Source organism: Ochotona curzoniae, unplaced genomic scaffold, assembly GCF_017591425.1.
Source record: "Ochotona curzoniae isolate NIBS_2020 unplaced genomic scaffold, NIBS_Ocur_1.0 scaffold_4506, whole genome shotgun sequence".
Classification (NCBI taxonomy): Eukaryota; Metazoa; Chordata; class Mammalia; order Lagomorpha; family Ochotonidae; genus Ochotona; species Ochotona curzoniae.
In genome coordinates this window covers 67,723,810-67,736,383 of record NW_024467119.1, presented here as the reverse complement: position 1 = coordinate 67,736,383, position 12,574 = coordinate 67,723,810, and positions in this window count along the sequence as shown.

Sequence of the window (12,574 nt, the reverse complement as noted above, 5' to 3'; positions counted from 1 at the left end):
GGTATAATTTTGAGTCCAAGCCACGCGTGGCCTAGCAGCTAAAGCCCTAGCCTTGAACACACCGGGATCCCATATGGGCACCGGTTCTAATCCCAGCAGCTCCACTTCCCATCTAGCTCCCTGTGTGTGGCCTGGGAGAGCAGTCAAGGACGGCCCAGGGCCTTGGGACCCTGCACGCGTGTGGGAGCCCTGAAAAGATGTTCCTGGCTCCTGGCTTTGGATCGGCGCAGCACCGACCGTTGTGATCACTTGGGGAGTGAATCATCAGACGGAGGATCTTCCTCTCTGTCTTTCCTCCTCTGTATATCTGCTTTTCCAATAAAAATAAATAAATCTTTAAAAAAAAAAAAGCCATCAGCATCATTTAACCCATGAGCCTGCTCCTTTTTATATTCTGGTGTTTTTCAGTTTAGCTCTTCCTAAATCACATTAAACATTCTTCACCCTGTTCTTGAAAATCCCATCCATTCTTCCCAACCTGGCTCAGAAGTTCCATTCCTAGGAAAGTTATCCTCATTACTGTAGCTCAGATGTCCTGGGTTTAATTCTAATTCTATGGAAGCTAGAGGATTCTGGGAAAAGGGCAGAGTAAGAAGCACCGTGAATCAGTACCCCAGTGACACTGGCAGCATCTGCTGAAACTCTTTCAGAACACTAGAATGAATTTTAGATTTGAAACTTCCTGGGAAGACTTCGTACACCGTGGTTAATTTCAGTTTCAGCTCCTGCTATATAGCAGTTACCCAAACCCCATCTCCTAGCCATGGCCAGTGGCTGAGCAGGTGCTCCGGAAATGTGCACACAGCTTTATAGGAAGTGGTGTGGGCAAAGCATGCCGCCCTCTAAACCTTGCTGATGTGTCCCAATCACTAATGGCTGCTTGGGATCAAGGAACAAACAGAGGTAGTAACCATTATTGTAAGAACCTCACCCCTGGCTGAGGGCCCAACTTCCATCCCTAACTTCCAGGGAATTTAAAGGTCTGGTGTCTCTCCCACTTCATTTTTTCTCTTTTTTCCCTAGGAGCCAGGAAGAGCGGAACATTGAAAAGCAACTACATAAATGATGGGTTCCTCAGTAGAATGTCATAATACATGTAAGGGAAGGTCCAGGCCCTCGGAAGACCTCAAGCTTACACTCCAGGCCAATCTAGAGAAGATGTCTACAATAATCAAAAGGCAAAAGTAATTAACACCAGCAAAACCCATCAAACCCTGAGGGGAAGGAAGAATATGATATTCAGAGTTAAGGCATTATTAGACTAAAATACTCACTATTGAAAAACAAAAAAGCACAAAGAAAAAGGACACTATGGCCCATTCTGAGGACAAAAGCCAACGGACACAGCTGGCGTTCTAGCACAGTGGGTTAAGCCTGCAAGGCAGCTTCACGTGGATGCTGTCCCAGTGGCTCCACTTCCAATCCAGCACCCTGTTAACGTGCCTGGGAAAGCAGCAGAAAATGGCCCAAATACCTGGGTCCCAGCCACCCCGTGCGAGATCCGGATGGAGTCCCAAGCTCCTGACTTTAAACTATCCCAGCCCCAGCCACCGCAGCCATTTTGGAAGCTGAATCAGCTCTCTCTGTAATTCTGTCTTTCAAGTAAATAAAGATAAGTCTTTAAAAGAAAAAAAGTGTCCCTGAACAAAAGACCTAATGACATGTTTTAAAATGTTTAAAACAAGGATCTTATAGGTGCCTATAAACTAAAAGGAAAAACACATTCTGGAACTGAAAAGTATAGTAAAATATAAAATAATTCACTAGAGCGACTTATAGGCCCATTTGAGCAAACCACAATCATCAGACTCAAACAATTGCCAGTTGTTTAACAACTGCCAACAACAGTGGCAATTGTTAAGCCTGAGAAGAAACAGGAGCTTGAAGCAAGGGGAACAGAACCAAAGGAACATCTAAAACTTCATCAAGCAGATGAATATAACATTTCTGTGAGATCATAAGCAAGAGGATAGGCAAAAGAGAATATTTTTAAGAAATAATGACCAACATATGCAAAGAGCATGGCGGGGGTGGCCCGAAGTGGAGCTGGTGGACAGGAAGAGGCTTGTATCCCACACCTGTAGACTCCCAGATCCTCACTAAGGACTATCAGTACGGGCACCAAGGACTACATCCCAACTGCCAAGGAGATCACGGGGAATTGGAGTGCCTTCGGAGGCCGAGAACTCTGAGGTCATCCACTCCCGTTTGAATCTCCCACATGGGATGGAAGAAACCCAAATGCTTCCTCGCAGGATCCAAGGTCATCGGAACAACAGCCAGGAGCCCTGAGCAGTCCGCAGAAACAGAAGAACAGTAAACTTCCTTCGGGACTCAGGAGGGGAACTTTCTCTGGTCCTTATTTAGTTCCAACTTTGGATCACCACCCTTTCCTGCAATGACCATCAGGGTCACTCTGGAGCCTCCCCGCCCCTAAAAAGAAATTAGAATAGATAGACAGAAAACATCAAGGAAAGCTTAGAAACAGACAGGTAATGGTCAGCGTGAACTCACATATACCTTACTAGGTAGGACACAAAAATAAGTTACTCCTCACTAGGGTATTGAAGATTGCTCTGCACACCCCTCCTAAAACTGTTCTGCACCTCAACTGTTGAAATATGTCTTGTTAGAGTTATAAGCCAGTCTAGACTACCCGAAAAACAGCCAGGTTCAGCAAAATCATGCTTCAATGCTATAAAATGCTAAATACTGAAATGAAAATAGACACGAGACAGCTGAATACTACCCTATAACCATTCTAAGGTGTATAGAAGCCGGTTGTGTATAAACCAAAATTGAAATGTCAATGAAGTGGTCACAGGACGTGGTTAAGAACCTGCATTTTCTAACAATGGTCACTCAATACCATGTCAATTAACTCCATGATGTTGTAAACTGTTGTTGATGTTGTGTTATGGCTTTTAATTGATCGGGATGATATTCTGCCAGCTCTGCTTTCAGACCAGAGATGGTCTCCCCAGGAAACTGTTTACATCAGCTCAGCTCCAGCCATTGTGGCCACTTGAGGAGTGAACCAGCAAACATAAGATCTTTCTCTCTGTCTCTCCTTCTCTCAGCAAATATCATTCTAATAAAAATAAATATTTTTTAAATGACCAAAAACTTTCCATATTTGATTTTAAAATGAATATAAACATTGAAGAAATTCCATGAACTCCAAATAGAATGAGCTCAGAGACCCCTACCAGATATTTATTTATTTATTTATTTATTTATTTATTTATTGGAAAGTCAGATATACAGAGAGGAGGAGACAGAGAGAAAGATCTTCCATCTGTTGATTCACTCTCCAAGCTGCCACCACTGCCAGAGCTGAGCCAATCTGGAGCCAGGAGCCTCTTCCTGGTTTCCCATGCGGGCACAGCATCCCAAAGACTTTGGCCCATCCTTTACTGCTTTCCCAGGCCATGAGCAGGGAGCTGGATGGGAAGTGGAGTGGCCAGGACACAAACTGGTGCCCATATGGGATCCTGGCGCATGCAAGCAAGGGCCATAGCCACTAGGCTACCACTCCAGGCCCAAACACCAAATATATTACAACCAAACTTGACTTTGATAGCAGCAAAAGAGAAATGATTCTTATAGGAGTATAAGGTAGTTTTGTTGGGATTATCAGAAAATTTGTTTTCTGAATCTTTGGAACTTAGAAAGCAGTGGACTGATCTACCCAAAGTGTTAAAATGGAAAAAAAGTGTCAAGATTCCTGTATATGGCAAAAAGGACCTTCAAAGTGAGGGATTTTCCAGGTAAACAAAAGCTGAAGGAGTTTATTGTCTCTGAACCTGCCCTGCAGGAAATTCTAGGGGCATTTGTGGTGGCATGACAGGCTAATCCTTCCCCTGCTGGTGCCAGCAGCCGTAATGGGCACCAGGTGATAACCCTGGCTACCCCAATCCAGCTCCCTGCCTGTGTCCTGGGAAAGTAATGGAGGATGTCTCAAGTCCTTGGGCCCCTGCGCCCACATGGGAGACCTGGGAGGAGCTCCTGGCTGCTGGCTTTGGACTGGCCCAGCACAGGTCTTTGCAGCCATTTGAGGAGCAAACCAGGAGATGGAAGATCTCTCTTTCTCTCCTCCTCCTCTCTGTGACTCTGACTTTCCAAATAAAATAAGTAAATCTTTAAAAAATATACATGCTAAAGGGAGTCCTTCAAGTTAAAATGAAAATACACCGATAGTAACTTGCAGCTGTATGAAGATCTCAGTAAAGGTAATTATACAGGCAGTTTTAAAAGTGAATGTTATTGGGCCCGGCGCAATGCCTTAGTGGTTAAGGTCCTTGCCTTGCACGCCCGGGATCCCATATGAGCGCCGGTTCTAATCCCGGTGGCCCTGCTTCCCTTCCAGCTCCCTGCCTGTGGCCTGGGAAAGCAGTCGAGGACAGCCCAAAGCTTTGGCACCCTGCACCCGCATGGGAGAAAGAAGTTCCTGGCTTCTGATCGGCATAGCATCGGCCGTTGAGCTCACTTGGGGAGTGAATCATCGAACGGAGGATCTTCCTCTCTGTCTCTCCTCTCTGCATATCCGCCTTTCCAATAAAAATAAAAAAATAAATCTTTTTTTTAAAAAAAGTGAATGCTATCACTTTTTGTTTTCTACCTGGTTCAGGGGACTAAAACATTTCAAAAATATTCATCTAAAAGCTGTCATTAATGTAACCTTGGTTTTGTTAGGAAAATTCCCTGCTAGGACTGAAAGTCAACCTCTTTCAACACAGGGCAAGCTCAGCTCAGAAAGAGACGGACCACTTGAGGTCGCTAGGGAGCCAAAGATTTACTTTGGGGAAACAACTTACAAGGTAGGGGTGGGAGGATCTGGTAGTGCTCTGACCAACAGAGCCAGTAACCTGAACAGGGAGAGGGTCTGGGGATGAAGCACTGACAGGAAACCAGTGAGGGCAGAAGTCTCTGTGAAGTCTCTCTTTATTGCTCCTTCACCTCTCCTTATATACTCTTCCGCCGCGTCCTAATTTAGCCAGGAAATTGGATACAGATGAGTCCAATTAGTCTAGGTGTTTTTAGCTACAAGCCCAGTTCCTGTTTCTGCCCAGCCCAATTCTTTAGCCCACAAAATGGTAGTTGTGGGCAGCAGTCATGAGGGGGGTTCCCTGCCCAGCAGTGCACGCCTGACTGGTCTTCTGTACTGTGAGAAGAACAGGGAGTGGAAGAGAGAAAAAGTCAGGGCTGCTGTGTTAAGCCCCCTGGAACTTTTCTTGATCTACTTCCTTCTATGTTGAAAGGGATAGCTTGGATTCCGTACAGTCTGTTCACATTCCCTGAAGGGAGGGGAATGGCTGAGGCAGCAATAGCTATGCTGGCACCAGCATGCTTTTGCTCCTAGCCTAACATTTGTAGTCATGTGTTCAGAATACATTTTTCCCAACAGGTTTGTGACTGCATGTTTTGTTTCTACTTAGCAAACCAATCTTCCTGCACCTGTGTGGGAGACCTGGGAAAGAGAGAACATTCCTTTTAAGAGCTTATAAGTATAAAAACAAAGTTAATGAGAACACTGTATATGCCATGATTTATAGAAGACCAGTGAAGAATGAATACATGTCCAATTCAGAAAATTATTAAAGAACAGAAGGGAGTTCAGGCAGGTCTGCTTAGAGGCACAGGTGTTTGAATCTCGAAGCCATGTGGCTGTGGCTGGGAGAACCTGGGCCGGGCCAGGCTTCCTGCTGGGGCTCCTAACTCCCCATCCACTGCTGCAAAGCAGTGGGAGAATCCTGAGCTAGCAGGACATCACAGCAACAATGGAGCCACCCACAGACAAGCTCTGGCGTCTTGGGGGTGTGGATTTACTGCCATTGGACATCCACAGATAGAGCCACAGTACACATAGGTAAGGAATGAATCCGGAGGCACATTCAATGACAGGGCCACTGTACTTGCAGGTAAGCAAGGGGACTGGAATTGGTGGTTTGGAGGGGAGAGAACTGAATGTGTATGGGTCAGACTCTTGCAGCAGCCCACATGGGAATCCAGAGTTGGGCTTCTTGGCATGAAACATTGCTAATGACCTCATAGCAGTCCATGCAAAATCTAGGGCTGGGGGCCTGACTAGCAGGAATAGATTCCAGTATTTGACTGAAAGTTGGAACAGTGGATGCGTCACATTTGGCAAGGCCATAACACTAACAAGCATACAAGAGAACCAGGTCTGGGTAAATTCTGTGGGGGATATGTTTGCAAAACCCTATGGAAATGCAAGTCTTGCTGGTTAGCTCAAGTGTTGGGGTGGTGATGGGCTGAGCTAGATGTGAGCATGAAACCGACCAACACTCACAAGTACAGGGACAGAAAATAGTATGGGCACTTCCGGGCTGTAGCATCCACATGTGCATGCCAAAACAGGGTATGGGATGGGCCAGGCCGAAATATTCACCAGCTCATACTAGGCCAAGATGGAGGAGCAGAAATATGCCAGGCAAGGGCCTAACATCTGCTGGATGCGTGAGATCTGTATCACAATTAGGGCAATGAGGAAAACTCCCCATAGTGGGTTATAGCTCCTGTTGGTGAGCATATGGTCCAGGCCTGGGAGTCCGGCAGGGTGGGCAAGATAGCTCCAACTGTTGGCTAATGCGTGGGTTGGTTTTGGAAGTGGGAAGACCAGGCAGGGCTCACCAGCAAGTGCAGAAGCCAGGCTGGAACGCAGGTCCTGTGAGCTAGGCTACGACACCTATCAGTTTTCTTGAGCCAGGGATGGGAGCAGACTGAGCAGGGCCAGGTTCCAGCACCCACCAGTGAGAGTTGAGACTGGAAGCAAACCCAGTCAGGCCAGGCTACAGCATTTAAGACAAAGGCCATGAGAAGTGAGTGGTTATGACAAGCTAGGTCAGAGCAACCGCTGGCATGCACGTGATTTGTGGCTGGGGACAGGCCTGGTTGGGCAGCAGAGAGGACACCTTGGATGGGTTGTGGTTCCCATTAGTGAATATGAAGGTCAGAGTGGGGGCTGCTGTCTAGTTTGGGCATGGCTGCAGTGTCCCCTGGCACAAGTGTGCACTGAGGCTGGGCTAGACTCCAGCACCCACTGGTGCTCATGAGAACCAGGGTAGGTGGAGGACAGCCAGGCTAAGTCTCTGCCCCTTCTGAGTCATGCGTGAGCTATGTCTGGGTGTGGGCCAGGCTTGGCTGGGCTGTAACACCCAATAGTAAAAACCAGAATGAGTGAAGGCCAGTCAGGAAAAACCACTGTTCCTGCGAGGACAGGAGGTGGACTAAGTAGGACTCGTCCATGGACTCACCGGTATGCGCAAGATCTGGCATTGAGAGAGGTTCTGATGGAGGAACTTGGGGAACTCCTCTATCAGGACACAATCCCTGTAGGTGTGCACAAGAAGCACGACAGGGAGCAGCACAGTCCCAGCCAGGAAACCGGTGCCACTGACATACAATTGGCACAAATTGGAGGTGAACCAAGCTGAGCCAGTCCATATCACCCACTGACAAATCCAAGCAGCAAAAGTGGAGTGTGGGTCGGGCTGGGTTGTGTCGCAGCACAACCCAGCTCACATGAGGGCCAGGACTGGGGCTGGGCTGGGCTAGGCTATAACCGCCATCAGTGTGAATTGGAATTGGGGGTGGGCCGGCCCCAGCCAGTCTACATCACCCACTGGCAAAAGTTGAGGAGAGGCGGGCCAAGCCAGACTCAGCTATAGCACCCAGCCAGCACATGTGAGACCCAGTGGGGTAGGGACCAATATGGGCAGGGGGAATTTGGAGGGCTCCCCTGCTGGAATACCACTCCCACAATAGAGTATGAGTTGGGATGGGGGCAAACCAGGCAGGGCAGGGCTGCAACATCTGTTGGCTTCCTATGGGCTGGATCAGGAGAAAGCCAGCCTGGGTTGACTGTTCCTGCTGGTGCATGCCTAAGTCAGAGTGAGGGTAGGATGGTTGGGCTTTGTTGCAGCATCATCCTGGAGGGGAGGGGGGCAGAGGAGCGGCAAACTCTGCAGTTAAACTGCAGACCATTTGGAGAGTGCAAGATCCAGGAGTGGGAGGGGGCCCAGTGGAGAAACAGTGCGCACCTCTCTCTTGGGTTGCCACTCTGACTGATGAATATAAGAACCAGGACTGGGGTAGACATGGCCAGATAGGGTGTGGCACACACTGGCAGGTGTGTGGACTGGTTAGTGGGGCTGGTTGGGTTGAATTAGGCTCCAATGCCCATTGACATGTATGAGAGCTGAATGGGATGTGGGACAGACTTGACCAGTCTGCTGTACATACATTTCTTTCCTAAGGTTGTGAATTTGCTGGCTATAGTGTGTATACTAACCCCATTTCATGTTAAAGGCTTTATCTATTGCATACATACATAAACACAACAACCACTCGCTTGGCAAATATACTATAACAAAATTAGTTGGCCCAGTGCAATAGCCTAGCACCTAACTCCTTGCTTGCCTTGCATACACCGAAATTCCCATATGGGCACCAGTTCTAATCCCAGCTTCCCCACTTCCCATCCAGTTCCCTGCTTGTGGTCTGAGAAAGCAGTCGAGGATGGCCCCAAGCCTTGGGACCCTGCACCCGTGCAGGAGACCTGGAAGAGTCCCTGGCTCCTGGCTATGGATTACTCAGATCTGGCCATTGTGGCTGCTTTGGGAATGAATCAACAGACAGAAGATCTTCCTCTCTGTCTCTCCTTCTCTATGTTTTTCTGACTTCCAATAAAAATAAAATAAATCTTTGAAAAGAAAATTAGTGTAGTCAGGGTAACAAACAACTAGGAATTTGAGGACTGTAGTGGCAGCTCAGAAGGCAGAAGTACAGAAGATAAGCAAGCTCTAAGAAGCGGTGGACATCTAAGAGGTTATAGGCAATCTGAGTAGGCAGAAGTTTATCTTATTGGATAAGAGGGGAAAATGAGGAAATACGAGGTTACAGAGGCTAAAGACAGATGAGATTGTGCAGTTCCCTGTCGTTTTATTCCAGAAGTAACTGGAAACATTTGAAAGAACTCAAGCACAGGATTGAAGCAATCATATTTGCATGATTTTTTTTTAATTTTTTAGTATTTGGAAGGTGCAGAGACGGAAAGACAGACAGACAGCGGATCTTCCATCCACCGGTTCACCTACCAAATAGCCACAATGGCCAAGGCTGGGCCTGGCCACAGCCTGGAGCCAGGAACTTCTTCCTCTTTTCCACACAGGTGCTGTGGGCCAAGCACTTGCTGCTTTCCCAGGCCCATCAGCAGGGAGCTGGATGGAAAGTGGAGCAGCCAGAACACAAACTGCTGCCCATTTAGGATGCCAGTGTCACAGAGGGAGGTTTGACCTGCCACAATGCCAGCCCCAGATTTGTATTTACGAATTATGTTCTAGTTGTAGTATGAAGAACAGATTAACAAGAGAAAAGATCAGAAGCATGGAGACCAGTTAGAGGTTGTGAAGAGTAACTTAGGCAAGAAATGATGCTACTAAACTAGGATTATGAAAATGGAGAGCAGGGTGAATTTCAAGAATGTTTAGGAGATATACAATGAATGTGTCCTTGTTCAAAGCTGACTGGGAACCAGGACGGTGGTGCCTACGAAGTTGAAGAACAGGTTTTGAGAAAAGATTACACAACTGTGTTACTTTTACAATAGAGGCTCTCATAATGTATCTAAGAATAACGATTTATCTGAAAATTGAGGTTATGATGTGATGCTCACTAGAAGCATCTGGAACGCTTCAGCACATGAATTATCAGTGGCAGCATGGGAGTGGCCAAAGATACACAGCATCTACTGGAGAAAATGGGCTGAGGCTGAAAACAGACATGTGCCTGAGAGAAGAAGGAAGGTGAGCCGAGGAAATGGACAACAGCTGAGATTTCCTGTCTGCTCACACAACCCCAGAGGCAGAACTTAGCGTCCTTCTCCTGAGCTCCCACTGTCTAAGGACCCCTCACCTGTCATCTAATATACTTATCTTTGTCTCACCTACTGAGCTGCCTTGGGGAAAGGTTATGTCCATCTTTGGATTGTCAGGACTTAGCACAGTGACTGGCAGACAGTCTTTTAACAGGATTCCTAAATAATTAATGATGGGAACACTGTGATTTGGGCATTTGAAAAACAAAGTCTGTTATGCCTAGCATGTATTAAGACTCAGAAAGCCCTGGGGCTGACACCATGGCCTAGCAAGTTAAACCTCTGCCAGTAGTGCCAGCATCCAATATGGGCACTGGCTTGGTTTGTGTCCTGGCTGCTCTACTTTCGATGCAGCACCCTGCTTGTGGCCTCAGCAGCAAGGGTGACTCAAGTCCGTGGGCCCCTGTACCCATGTAGGAGGCCTGGAAGAAAGCAGTTGTCTCCAGTTTTGGATCAGCTCAGCTCCAGCTGTTGTAGACATTTGGGGAATGAACTAACATATGGAAGATTCTCTCTGTGTAATTCTTTCAAATATGAATTTAAAATGGGAATAGTGGCCAGATCTGGACAGATCCGGAGCTGGAGCCAGAAACTTTCTCCAACTGTCCTTTGTGAATGCAGTGGCCCAAGCACTTGATCCATCCTCCACTGCTTTCCCAGGGCCCTAGCAGAGGACTGAATTGGAAGTGGAAAAGCTGAGACTCAAACTGGCACCCATAAGGATCCAATGCCACAGGCTGAGGATGGTTCTGTTTTTTTTTTTTTTTTTTTATCAGCTCTTTTAAAAGCCACCTTTGGTGCTGCGATGGCTCAGATGGCTATTTCTCCACCTTTACGTGCCACCATTGCATATGGTTGCTAATTTAAGTGCTTTACTTTCCATTTGGCTCTCTACTTAAGGCCTGAGAGGGTCACTCAAGTCCTTGGGACCCCGCACCCATTTGGGAGACACAGAAGAGGCTCCTAGCTTTGGATTGGTTTCGCTCTGGCTGCTATGGTCATATGGGGAGTGAACCAGGAGGTTAGAGATCTCTGTTTCTCCATCTCTCTGTAAATCTGCCTTTAAAACAAAACCAGCTCTGCTCTCAGGCCCTCAACATTAATTTACTTACCCCACTTTACAGATATCACCCATCAGAGCCTGCATTGTGGCGGGTCAGGTTAGGCCACCCTGTAAGACACCAGCGTCCTATATGGACCAGTTACTTTGCTGGCTGCACCATTTCTGACCCAGTCCTCACCAATGTGCCTGGAAAGGCAGTGGAGAACGCCACCTGTGGGAGATCCAGGAGCTGCTCTTGCGCTCCCAGCTTTCACCTGCTTCAGCTCAGCCCCAGCTGTTGTGGCCAACTGCGGGGAGTGAGCCAGCAGATGAAGACCAATCTCTCTCTCTCTCTCCAATCTCTCTGTAACTCTAATACATATTTTTTGTTTTCAATCACGTCTTAGTTCACAATGCCTTTGACATAATCTGGTATAAGCCTCACTTACAGCTACAAATCTATTTTTGGCTACCCTATTGCCCATGTGGTTGTGACAGCCAGAGCTCTGCTTTTTTGAAGCTGGAGCCAGGAACTTCCTCTAGGTCGTATTGGGACTAGAGTAGGAAGGCAGTGGGTAGAGAAGGTTCAGCTTCTACTAGTGGTATAAGTACGCATATGGGCACCAAGTCCTGTCCCAGCTTCCCCTCTTCCCACCCAGCTCCCTGCTTATGGCCTGGGTAAGCAGCAAAGGTTGATTCAAGGCCTCGGTCCCCCACATCCACAAGGCAAACCTGAAGAAGTTTCTGTCTTTGCATCAGCGCAGTTCCAGTCTTTGTGGCCATTTGGGGAGTGAACCAGCACTGAAGATTTGTCTCTCCTCTCTGTGTAACCCTTCATTTCAAAGCAAAACAAATAAATCTTTGGAAAATGTTTTTAAATCCCAACTGACTCAAAATTAAGAGGCCAAGTGTTCATGTTCACTCTAAGTGTTCTTTGAAAAACAAAGATTGCATGGGTGAAAGATTCAATGTGACCTTCCCTCTTCTCAGGTACTCTCATAAAATCTCTGCTGAAATTTTAAAACTTTGTATGCTCTTTCAATTTATACATTAACCATAGTTATTGTTTTGCTTCACTTCAAAAAGACACAGAATATCGGTTCATAACTTGTAAAATATTAAAAAAAAAAAAAGAATATGTGTCCAACCCAGGGACATGACAAGTTAAGCCTTTGTCTGCAAAGCATTGGCACTATTTGGGTACCTTTTTTTTTTTTTAAAGATTTTTTTAATTTTATTACAAAGTCAGCTATATAGAGAGGAGGAGAGATAGAGAGGAAGATCTTCCTTCTGATGATTCACTCCCCAAGTGAGCGCAATGGCTGGTGCTGCGCTGATCCAAAGCCAGGAGCCAGGAACTTCCTCCAGGTCTCTCACACGGGTGCAGGGTTCCAAGGCTTTGGGCCATCCTTGACTGTTTTCCCAGGCCACAAGCAGGGAGCTGGATGGAAGTGGAGCTGCTGGGATTAGAACCAGCACCCATATGGGTTCCTGGCGCATTCAAGGTGAGGACCTTGGCCACTAGGCCCAAGGCGCTGGGCACTGGGTACTATTTCTAATCATAACTGCACCACTTCCAATCCAGCACCCCACTTACAGCTTGGGAAAGCAGCAGATGATGGCCTGAGGCCTTA